Source organism: Setaria viridis, chromosome 5, assembly GCF_005286985.2.
Source record: "Setaria viridis chromosome 5, Setaria_viridis_v4.0, whole genome shotgun sequence".
NCBI lineage: Eukaryota > Viridiplantae > Streptophyta > Magnoliopsida > Poales > Poaceae > Setaria > Setaria viridis.
The window spans coordinates 16,976,656-16,989,177 of NC_048267.2; positions in this window are offsets into that span (position 1 = coordinate 16,976,656).

Here is a 12,522-nt window from a genome sequence, read left to right on the forward strand (position 1 = left end):
CTACTTAATTTACCGTTTTTCCACATAGCCAATCGGATCTGTTCCTAGTGTCGCTATATTAACGTTGTTTAGATTGCTCCAGTAGTTTTCTCTACAAACGTTACTTGGTAATCGGTTGCTTCATAGCCGATTTCCTTCATTACTGCAAATCGGCCGATTCGCTGATAAGCTTTCCTAAGATCGGAACTTTAGCCGATCGCAACCCCTGGGAACTGATACGTTTATTTCCTTGCCAATCAACAGGTCAGATTGGCTGGCATGCCGCGCGAACCGCACCAGGGCGATTCACCCGAACAGGAGCGAAGCAGATTCTCCCGGGTCGTGTGTCCAACACTGGGAATACGACTAGTGATTTCTAGCGACAACACACTTTTGGCACGCCCGGTGGGACCAATACAACCGCCACCATATCGAAAGCTGCTGAAGTCTCCGAAGATCACGTCATCGAAGTGACAGAGGCAGATCTCAGGGACGACCAGAAGGAAGAACTAGAGAAGCAGACGGCATACTACCGGAAGGCATGCCTGCAGTCCTTCAGTCGCACCAGAAGTGGGGAGACTATCAAAAAGACTCCGTTTCCAACTCCCCGCCAGATCACAATCACCGAGGACTCAGACAAGATGTCCGAGATGGTGCAGCAGTCCGTTTATCAAGCTTTCATCGATCAATCCCCGGTGCTTGCGAATACGGTGTACAATGCCATCATCAGCTCCTTGGCTAGCGGAGTATCTCAAGGGTACAAGGGACCGGCATATGCTCCACCGATTCCACCAAACAAGGGTTATCTGAATTCGGCTTCTCAGCCGATCCAATTTCTAGTTGGGAGTTCAGGCGCTTCCTCATCATCGATCCCCATGGGGTTTACTGGCACACAACACCTCCAGCCACATCCCGTTCATTTGTCCTCTGCGCAGTTTCCTCCGGTTAATCCAGCGCCTTGGGGGGCACCATCAGCGACGGCCGTTCAGGATCAATCGGCCAATCAGGGGAGTCCCCAGTTCTAGGCATCTTTCCAGGCAGCCACTCGACCGACTATGCCGCCGTACCAGCCTGTTGCACCAAAGATGGGTAAAACAGCAGAGCTCGTACTATATGATGAAACGAGTGGCTCATTCAAACAGCCGACCCTGAATACACAGCCAGCTATAACACATCAAATGCCACATACTTTCACTCAGCATCAAGTCATCCCGCCGCCAATATACCAGCACGTACCAGTCCCTCAGCCGACGGTTTACCAGCAACAGCCAGACTGGTCAGCACGTATAGCAGAGGTGATTCAGGAACAATTCGGCTTGAAGCTGAAGGTGCAGACTTACACCTATAGGACACCGTACCCATCTACGTACGATTTACTGCCGTTTCCCCATCAGTATAAAGTTCCTGACTTCACCAAGTTTTCGGGGATGGATGACACCTCAACTGTAGAACACGTGAACAGATTCATCATCCAATGCGGAGAGGCAGCAGCGCAGGATGCTCTACGAGTGCGGCTTTTCTCGTCGTCCTTGTCTAGGTCGGCCTTCCAGTGGTTCACAACCTTACCGCCCAACTCGATAATTACATGGGCCGATCTGGAGAGGCAGTTTCATAAATACTTCTACGCCGGGGTACATGAGATGAAGCTGTCCGATTTGACCAGCCTCAGGCAGAGAAGCGACGAGCCGATATCATCATATGTGCAGCGGTTTCGGGAAATCAGGAACAAATGCTATTCTCTAGCTCTGACTGATGCACAACTGGCTGATATAGCCTTTCAAGGTCTCCTGCCTCACATCAAAGAAAAGTACGCCTCATAGGAGTTTGAGAGCTTAAGCCAAATCGTCCACCGATTGTCTGGTCAAGAAGTACGTTCTTTCGATCCACGAAGGAACTTCTAGAAGAAGGTGGCATACTTAGAAGAGGTCGAGGCCGAAGAAGATGCAGAAGTCGGTCTTGCAGAATGGGTTAAAGGGAAGAAGCCGATATCATGTCCGTTCGGCAAGAAGGAGCCAGAAACATTCGGCTTTGACACATCAAAGGCCGATAAAATTTTCGACCTCCTCCTACAGGAAGGACAGATCAAGCTCTCACCATACCATACTATTCCTTCTGCCAAACAGCTGAAGAAGATGAAATATTGCAAGTGGCACAACGCTACCTCCCATGAGACTAATGAGTGCAAAATCTTCCGGCAGCAGATACAGTCGGCCATTGAACAGGGCAGACTTAAATTTGAAGTACCAACAAAACTAGCCAAGCCGATGAAGATCGATCAGCACCCCTTCCCCACCAACATGGTTGACACGGGGAAGAACTCGCTCCAAACCAAGGTACTGACATCCGAATCAGCTAAAAAGAGCGGCGCCGTAGACCCTAGAAATCAAGCGGCGCCTGAGGACGTCAAGGGGAAGCGACGGATGGAAGACGACAATGGTGGATCAGGAGAACCACGCATTACTTCTCAATTCCTGCTCAACAAATATCAGCGGCAACATGAACGCTCAAGATCCCGGGAAGAAGCGATGCGGCGACATGAAGATCACTGGAGATGCTCGTTCTTCATCCACTGTTGGGAAAGCAACCTCAGGTTACCTTCGGCCGATAATTGCCCGGAGTGCAACGGCCCGTATCGTAACAATCGGCCGTTCAACAGGTCTCACTCCAGAGATGGGAGACCAGAGCCGATCAGCAGGAACTGGCGCGACCAAGACGACCGGCGCCCTCCCGTACGTGATCGGCTGGGGGGCAGAAGTGACCGGTATGACCGGTCGGAAGGCAGGCGCCATGATGGGCCGGGGGGCAGATTTGATCGACATGACTGGCCAGAAAACAGGGCCAGCGTCCACAGTCGGCTTGAAGAGATGGCCGATGCTTGAGTGTCAGACGAGAACCCTTTAGGACGCAAACCAGAGTGGGAACACGCCAGGTCACGAACCAAACCAGTGAACCCCAGGTGGTGTCCCGATGGATTGACCAAGTCTCAAAAACGAAGAATCCAGCGTCTCCGCCAGTGGGAACAACAGGAAGAAGAACAACAGTACACGATGAACAAGAGGGAAGGCAGGTCTCAGGTACGGCGCCCCAAAAGAAACGATAGAGGAGGCGACGAATCGGCAGGCGACGAATCGGCAGCCAACATCGGCATGGTTTTCATACTGCCGATGGAGTTCATGACTCCCGCCGACCGATAGGACATATCGGCGATGGAAGAACAGATGGCACAATTCGCTTTGGAGCCAATGACAGCCACATTCGAGAAGCCCGAAGATGACAAACGGCAGCACCTGAAAGCGTTGTTTCTTAAAGGGCATGTCAACGGCCGACCCCTCACCAGATTACTGGTAGACGGAGGGGCTGCAGTCAACATCATGCCGTACACCGTGCTCTGGAAGCTGGGGAAGAGCGATGATGACCTGACCAAGACAGATATGATGCTCAAGGACTTCGAGGGCAACGTATCTCCCGCTCGCGGAGCTCTCTACTTCGACCTCACCATCGGCAGTAAGACCCTCCCTACTACTTTCTTTATTATTAATGGCAAGGGGTCCTACAACATGCTTCTCGGCCGAGACTGGATACATGCAAATTGCTGTGTTCCATCTACAATGCATCAATGTCTCGTACAATGGGTCGGCGACAACATCGAGGTGCTCAACGCCAATTCCGCATACAGCATCGCGGCAGCCGACACGCAGCAGTGGAGCTGCGAAACCGTCAAGTGCATATCCGGGAGAGTATGGGATACTGACTTCTTGAAAGTGTCCGATTTTGGCCTACAGCCGATCCGAGCAGTCGGCTCCGAAGACTCAGATTAAATGGATCAGTTCGCCCGAGAAGATGGGAAGCTAGGGCACGGGTTCACGTCGGCCGATTCATTAGAGATGATAGACTTAGGCGATGGCACCAAACCAAGGCCGACATATATTAGTGCAAATTTAGATCCGGAATACAAATGTAAACTGGCAAGTTTGTTAAGAGAATTTAAAGATTGTTTTGCCTGGGAGTATCATGAGATGCTCGGATTAGACCGATCTATTGTTGAACATCGGCTACCCATAAAACCAAGATATCGGCCGTATCAACAGCCTGCACGGCGGTGCAATCCTAAAATCCTACCGGACATAAAAGCCGAAATAACTCGGCTAATCGAAGCAAAATTTATTCGGCAATGACGTTATGCTGAGTGGATCTCCAACATTGTACCAGTATACAAGAAGAACGGAAAGCTACGCGTGTGCGTCGATTTCAGGAATCTTAATCAGGCCACACCAATGGACGGATACCCCATGCCGACGGCCAACGTGCTGATAGATGCTGCCACGGGACACAAGGTTATTAGTTTCATGGATGGAAATGCTGGGTACAATCAGATACTTATGGCCAAAGAGGACATACCCAAAACAGCCTTCAGATGCCCAGGTCACCTTGGTTTATTCGAGTGGGTGGTAATGACTTTCGGCTTAAAAAATGCCGGTGCTACATATCGGAGAGCCATGAACTACATATTTCACAAACTCATCGGCATACTGGTAGAAATCTACATCGACGACGTCGTAGTCAAGTCAAAAGGACACGAGGAGCATCTGGGCGATTTGCGAAAAGTGTTGGAATGCACTAAGAAACATGGGCTGAAAATGAACCCAAATAAGTGTGCCTCCGGCGTATCCGCCGGACAATTCTTAGGATTCATGGTACACGAGCGAGGAATAGAAATCAATCAGAAGACTATAGCGGCCATCAACAAAGTCGTGGCCCCGCAGAATAAAACTGAGTTGCAATCTCTAATCGGAAAGGTGAATTTCATCATAAGATTCATATCTAATCTGTCGGGGCGAATCCAAGCTTTCACACCACTATTAAAGTTGAAACCCGACCAGGAGTTCATATGGGGGGAAGAGCAACGCAAGGCACTAGAAGATATCAAGCAATACTTGGTCTCATCGCCGATATTGGTCCCTTTTCAAACTGGTAAGCCGTTTAAACTATATTTATCAGCCGATGAAAAAGCTGTTGGGTCGGCTCTAGTCCAGGAGTTCGAGGGAAAGGAACGAGTAATTTATTATGTCAGTAGAAGACTTCTGGACGCCGAAACAAGGTACCCTCCAGTGGAGCGTTTGTGCCTATGCCTTTACTTCTCATGTACCAAACTCAGGCACTATTTGCTATCGGCGGAATGTGTGGTCATGTGCAAAGATGACGTAGTAAAATACATGCTGTCACTGCCGATTTTGAAAGGATGAATCGGCAAATGGATCTTAGCTTTGTCAGAGTTTGACCTTCGGTATGAATCGGCAAAAGCCGTCAAAGGTCAGGTCATGGCCGATTTCGTCGCCCAACACTGCGGACCAGAGGCTACCTTCGTGGAACCGGTACCTTGAACTTTATACTTTGATGGATCGTCACGTGGGGTCGGATCAGGAATCGGCATCGTCCTCATATTGCCTCGGGGGGCAAGCTATGATTTTTCTCTGCCGATAGAAGCAACCGCCACTAACAATCAAGCAGAGTACCGAGCTGTACTGAAGGGATTACAATTACTAAGAGAAGTCAAGGCCGATTCTGTCGAAATTTTTGGAGATTCCATGCTTATTGTGGATCAATTAACAGGGAAGTCCGAATGCAAGGATGATGTGTTGAGGATTTATTACGAAGATAGCTTGCAGCTTTTGAAAGAGTTCAAATCGGCAGTTATTGAACACATCCCAAGGAATCACTGTTGGGATACGAGGTAGGCTACACTAGCGCAAATCAAAATTTCTACCGCGTATAACCAGGAAGAACTGCCGTATAAGGATCACGGGATTACCACTTGACGCACTACTGGTGCGGAAGATGTAGATATGCGTCGATGCAGAGAAGACGATCACGTAGTCGTACGTAGTCGATCAACGTAGTCGTACGTAGTCGATCACGTCCAGCAGCTCCTCAGCAGCTCGTCCACGCGCAGCAAGATCGCCTCCGATACCGCGGCTCGTCGTCGGCTCGTCGTGGCTCGTCGGCGGCTCGTCGATGGCTCGTCCAAGTGCTGCAGGCGCAACACCTCCAAGGTATCCACACGTGCAGGGAGGAAGCGTCGCAAGCCGGATTGCTAGATCCAGGAGTTGCAACAGGCGAGGGTGTGGGAGGCGCGGCAGGTGTGTTTCGCCAAAAAGGTGTAAACCCTAGGGCGCCCCCACCCCTCTATTTATAGAGGTTCCTGATGGGCCTCTGGATCCGAGGCCCATTAGTACTCCTAAACCTAATCCAACTCGGATCAGATCCGAATTGGGCTTCCAGCCCCTTAAGTGTGTGACCCTATGGGTTCGGATACGTATAGACATGGCCCGAGTACTCCTACTCGGCCCAATAGTCGGTAGCGGCCTCTAGCAAGACGTGCCAACTCCTATACGCACACGAAGATCATATCAGACGAACCATCACAACATAATATACATGCTATTCCCTTTGCCTCACGATATTTGGTCTAGCTTCAAGCCGACCGCTCTTTCTCGATCTTGTGATTCGGAATCCCTTTGTAGGTTAACTCTTAACCGTACGTAGCATGGCCATGCATTTTCGGATCCGATCACTCGAGGGGCCCAGAGATATCACTCTCAATCAGAGAGGGGCAAATCCCATCTTGATTGACCATGTCTCATAGCATGCTTCTTGACAAACCCGAAAACTACCTTTATAACTACCCTGTTACGGCGTAGCGTTTGATAGCCCCTAATTAGGTCGATCCACACCTAGAATACATGCGACAATCTCAGGTCTAAGGACAAAGCGTATATGTTGTTTAAAGAGAGAACTACTTCTCGTGTTGGGTCAGTCCTAACACATGTCTCCACATGTGTCCACATTATTAGTTCAACATCTCCATGTCCATGACTTGTGAAACATAGTCATCAACTAATACATGTGCTAGTCTAATATTCATGTGTGTCCTCACATGAACTCCGACTAGGGACAACTTTAGAATAACCATACAAGTAAAGAGTTTCACATACAATTCACATAATTGCAAATCAATTCAAGTAGCCTTTAATGGATATTCAATGAACACAACATACAAATCATGGATACAAATGGAATATCATCATCTCTATGATTGCCTCTAGGGCATACCTCCAACAGTCTCCCACTTGCACTAGAGTCAATCTAGAAGGTATCTAATACCCATAGCTCTTACATGCGCATCATGCTTAGCCTGCGGGAGTGGTTTTGTCAACGGATCAGAAATGTTCAGATCCGTGTGTATTTTGCATATCTTGATCTCACCCCGGTTAACGAAGTCTCGAATGAGATGAAATCGTCGCATTACGTGTTTGTTTTTCTGGTGGTTCCTTGGCTCCATTGCTTGCGCAATTGCCCCATTGTTATCACAGTAGAGATTCAATAGGCTGGACGCATTCGGGAACACACCAAGCTCAATGAGGAAATTCCTTATCCAAACACCTTCCTTCGCGGCTTCCGAAGCCGCGATGTACTCGGCTTCTGTCGTAGAATCGGCCACTGTCTCCTGCTTGGAACTCTTCCAACTAACAGCACCACCATTTAGCGTGAACACAAATCCTGATTGTGACTTTGAATCATCTCTGTCGGTTTGGAAACTAGCATCGGTGTAACCTGTTACAACGAGCTCCTCCTCACCTCCATAGACGAGGAACATATCTTTAGTCCTTCTCAAGTACTTAAGAATATTTTTCACCGCTGTCCAGTGACTCTCACCTGGATTAGATTGGTGTCTGCTTGTCATACTTAGCGCATATGAAACATCTGGGCGAGTACTTATCATTGCATACATGATAGATCCAATAGCCGAGGCATATGGCACTCTACTCATGCGATCCCGCTCATCAGCAGTCGAAGGACACTGAGTCTTGCTGAGATGTATGCCATGTGACGTAGGCAAGAACCCTTTCTTTGCCTCTTCCATGCTGAACCGCTTCAACACTTTGTCAATATAAGTATCTTGGCTCAAACCTATAAGCCTTCTCGATCTATCTCTATAGATCTTAATGCCCAGAATATATGCCGCTTCCCCTAAGTCCTTCATCGAAAAACTATTTTTCAGTGAAGTCTTTACGGACTCAAGCATAGGAATGTTATTTCCAATCAGTAATATGTCATCCACATATAAGATTAGAAATACTACAGAGCTCCCACTAACCTTCTTGTAAACACAAGATTCTTCTTCGTTCTTGGTGAAGTCAAACCCTTTGACCACTTCATCAAAACGAATGTTCCAACTCCTAGATGCTTGCTTCAATCCATAAATGGATCTCTGAAGCTTGCATACCTTTCCAGCATTTTTCGGATCGACAAAACCCTCGAGCTGTATCATATACACGTCCTCAGCTAGGTTTCCATTCAGGAAAGCTGTCTTGACATCCATCTGTCATATCTCATAATCGAAATATGCAGCTATAGCTAGAATAATCCGAATGGACTTAAGCATCACTACGGGCGAGAAGGTCTCGTCGTAGTCAACTCCTTGGACTTGTCAAAAACCTTTTGCGACAAGTCGTGCTTTATAGATGTGAACATTTCCATCCATGTCCTTTTTCTTCTTATAGATCCACTTGCACTCTATGGCTTTAACACCATCAGGCGGGTCAACCAAGTTCCAAACTTGATTGTCTCCCATGGATTCTATTTCGGATTGCATGGCACTCTGCCATTTTTCAGAGTCTGGGTCCATCATTGCTTCTGCATATGTCGCAGGCTCATCATTGTCCAACAATAATATTTCCCGCATTTCGCGGAGCCTTGCCGACCTTCGTGGTTGTGGCGGTGCTTCTCTTGCCATGGGTATCTCAACTTGTTCTGCTACGTTAGCATCACTCATTGATTCTTGCCCGATTGGCTCATCTTGAACTTCTTCAAGATGCACTGTCTTTCCACTCTTTTCTCCTTTGAGAAACTCTTTCTCTAGGAAAACCCAGTTTCGAGCGACAAACACTTTGCCTTCTGATCGGTTGTAGAAATAATATCCCAAAGTTTCCTTTGGATATCCCACGAAAATGCACTTATCCGACTTGGGTGTGATCTTGTCCGACTGAAGTCGCTTGACAAACACTTCACATCCCCAAATCTTTAGAAAAGACAAACTAGGAACCTTTCCAGTCCATATCTCATATGGTGTCTTAACTACGGATTTAGATGGTACCCTATTTAGTGTGAAAGCTGCTGTTTCTAGAGCGTATCCCCAAAATGACAACGGTAGGTCCGACTGGCTCATCATTGATCGAACCATGTCTAACAAAGTTCGATTACGTCGCTCGGACACACCGTTTCTCTGAGGTGTTCCAGGCGGCGTAAGTTGTGGAACAATTTCGCAACTCTTTAGATGACTGCTAAACTCGTGGCTCAAATACTCGCCTCCACGATCAGATCGTAAGGCCTTAATTTTCTTGCCACGCTGATTTTCAACTTCATTCTGAAATTCCTTGAACTTTTCAAAGGTTTCAGACTTGTGCCTCATCAAGTAGACATAGCCATATCTACTAAAATCATCAGTGAAAGTTATGAAGTATTGGAATCCTCCTGTAGCCGTCGTGCTCATTGGTCCGCATACATCACTATGTACGAGTTCCAACAAGTCTACTGCTCTCTCAGGAAATCCTGTGAAAGGCGTCTTGGTCATCTTGCCTAGCAAGCAAGCCTCGCATGTCTCGTATGATTCAAAATCAAACGAAGTTAGAAGTCCATTAGAATGGAGCTTCTTCATGCGCTTTTCACTTATATGACCCAAACGATAATGCCACAAGTAGGTAGGACTCAAATCATTAGGTCGAGGCCTTTTAGCACTTACATTACAGACAGGTGAACCATCAAGATTTAAAACAAATAATCCATTCACAATGGGTGCAAAAGCCATAAACATATTATTCTTAGAGATCACACAACCATTGTTTTCACTCGCAAATGAATAACCATCCTTCATCAAGCATGAAGGAGATAAAATGTTTCGACTTAAACTAGGAACAAAATAACAATTATTCAACTCCATAATAAATCCTGACGGGAGGTGGAGTTGCATCGTCCCGACGGTCAAAGCAGCAACTCTTGCATTATTGCCCACGCGGAAATCAACTTCTCTTTCCACGCTTCTACTTCTTATCATTCCCTGCATCGAATTGCAAATATGAGCAACCGATCCGGTATCAAATACCCAAGAATTAATAATTTTATCAGCGAGAAATATGTTGTCTATAACATTAACAACAAGCGTACCTGAGGTAGAAGTACTCTTACTTCCGCCATTCTTCAAGGAAGCTAGGTACTGCTTGCAGTTTCTCTTCCAGTGACCAAGTTCATGACAGTAAAAGCACTCTTTGTCTGGAGCAGGTCCAGGTCCAGCTTTAACCTTGGGCGGTGGGTTTGGCTTGGACGTTCCAGCCTTGCCCTTCTTCTTCCAAGAATTGCCCTTCTTCTTAAAGCTGGGCTTGTTCTGTATCGCCATCACATGGCTGGTACTAGCGCTTTTCTTGATGTCAGCCTCTGCTGTTTTAAGCATGCCACACAGCTCATTCAGACCCTTCTTCGTCCCATGCATATGGTAGTTCGAGATGAAGTTCCCATAGCTAGGCGGAAGAGACGAAAGAATGAAATCAGTGGCCAACTCTTGGCCCAGTGGGAAGCCTAGCTTCTCCAACCGTTGAGTGTAACCAACCATCTTGATTACGTGTGGTCCTACTGCTGCGCCTTCTGCTAGCTTGCTCTCAACAAAGGCCTTAGACACATTGAACCTTTCAGTCCTGGCCTGTGTTTGGAACATGTCTCTAAGCGCCACGATCATATCGTGCGCCTCATGGTTTGTTTCAAACTGCATCTGCAGCTCGGGTTCCATGCAAGCAAGCATAAGGCAGCTTACTTCAAGGTTAGCATCACATGCTTTCTTGTAAGCATTTTTAGCAGCAGCAGGTGCATCATCAGCAGGTTCTTCTCGTAGTGGGTTGTCTAGAACATCTTCCTTTTTCTCAGCCCTGAGAACAATTCTCAGGTTACGGATCCAATCCGAGTAGTTTGTTCCATTCAACTTGTCCTTCTCAAGGACCGAACGCAAAGCAAACGGTGTAGTGCTGCTAGGTGCCATTTAATCTACAACAAAGTAATGCAAAATACACTAAGACAAACGTATCCATGATAGAGCAAATTACATTAAACTATTTTAACAGAATCTACTCCCACTAAAATCAATATCCCTCTATTGAAACTTAGTGATTCAGGATCCACAACTAACAAGTCTACTAGTGAGCTTTAGCATCACCGCTAGCAAACGAGGTAGATCGGTAAGCAACTTTTGCTAATCATATCACATATGACTCCTGTTGTTGGGTGACATCTCTATGTCTCGGCGCCCAACCTTTATGCCCCAAGGTCCTTAACCGTTAAGATAACCTTGTTAAGCAAACCAACCCTTATGTGTGTAAGTGTCCGACACAAACCCGTCTAGTCAAGGAAAACTAGTGGCACCCTAATTTCATAGACCCACCACTAATTGTACAAGACATGGGACGGTGCAAGTTTTAGTTGGGAGGGCATACTAACTTAAACTTTGTGAGGGATCATTCTACTTCTAACATCACAACATGCAGAAAGTAAAACATAAACAGAATAGCATTCACACAGCTTGTGACACAGTATGGCCCGTTTTCATATGGTGATCTCCATCTCCATAGAACCTGTTCACCATGGTGATCTCCATCTCCATGTTCCATGTGCGCCATCCTCCTGGTGATGAGTCCTCCAAGAACTAGAGCATGCTATTACGCCTAATAGCTAGTAAAGAATCTAGTAATGAAGATTACATAGTTGCTTGGATCATCACAGATTGGTACGCAGACCATTAAATACAATAAAGTGACAACACATATGGCTCCTGCCGTGTTGCCGTACGCGCGACACGCAGGTCACGAATGAGTTACACACATGCATCACATACACAAGGGGGCCATACTGATCACAAGATACATACATACATCCTGCAAAACAGAGTTAGGCGTCCTAATGTTCCAAACTTCGGAGGCCCGAAACTCCATCTTCCAAGCCGAATTTGGGGAATCTAAATTCGCCGAAAACGGCAAAGCCGTTGAAATTCATGTGTATCTTTTTGTGTAGATCAATTTTCGTATAAAAATCGCCCCGATCCGAGATCGTACCGAAAAGTTACGGCTGATTTACCGAAGCATACGCATACGGCAAAATCCCGACCCCGGCAGTAGATCCCATCTACTATTGCACATCTAATGCGCCTGGCGTATGACCCTGGATTTCGATTTGACCAATCATATTGATCTTCCCTCACTGCAACTGGATTTACGTGTATCACTTAACTCCGATGGTGGAAACCGACCGGTAGGAGTATGTCGTTACACTACCATTGCAGCAAGGGCACGAAATCAGGACATAGATCAAACAGAGAACTCGCATATCTCCATATGCACACATCCCGAATCCAAAACTAAGCAGGTACGGCTCTGATACCACTGTTGGGATACGAGGTAGGCTACACTAGCGCAAATCAAAATTTCTACCGCGTATAACCAGGAAGAA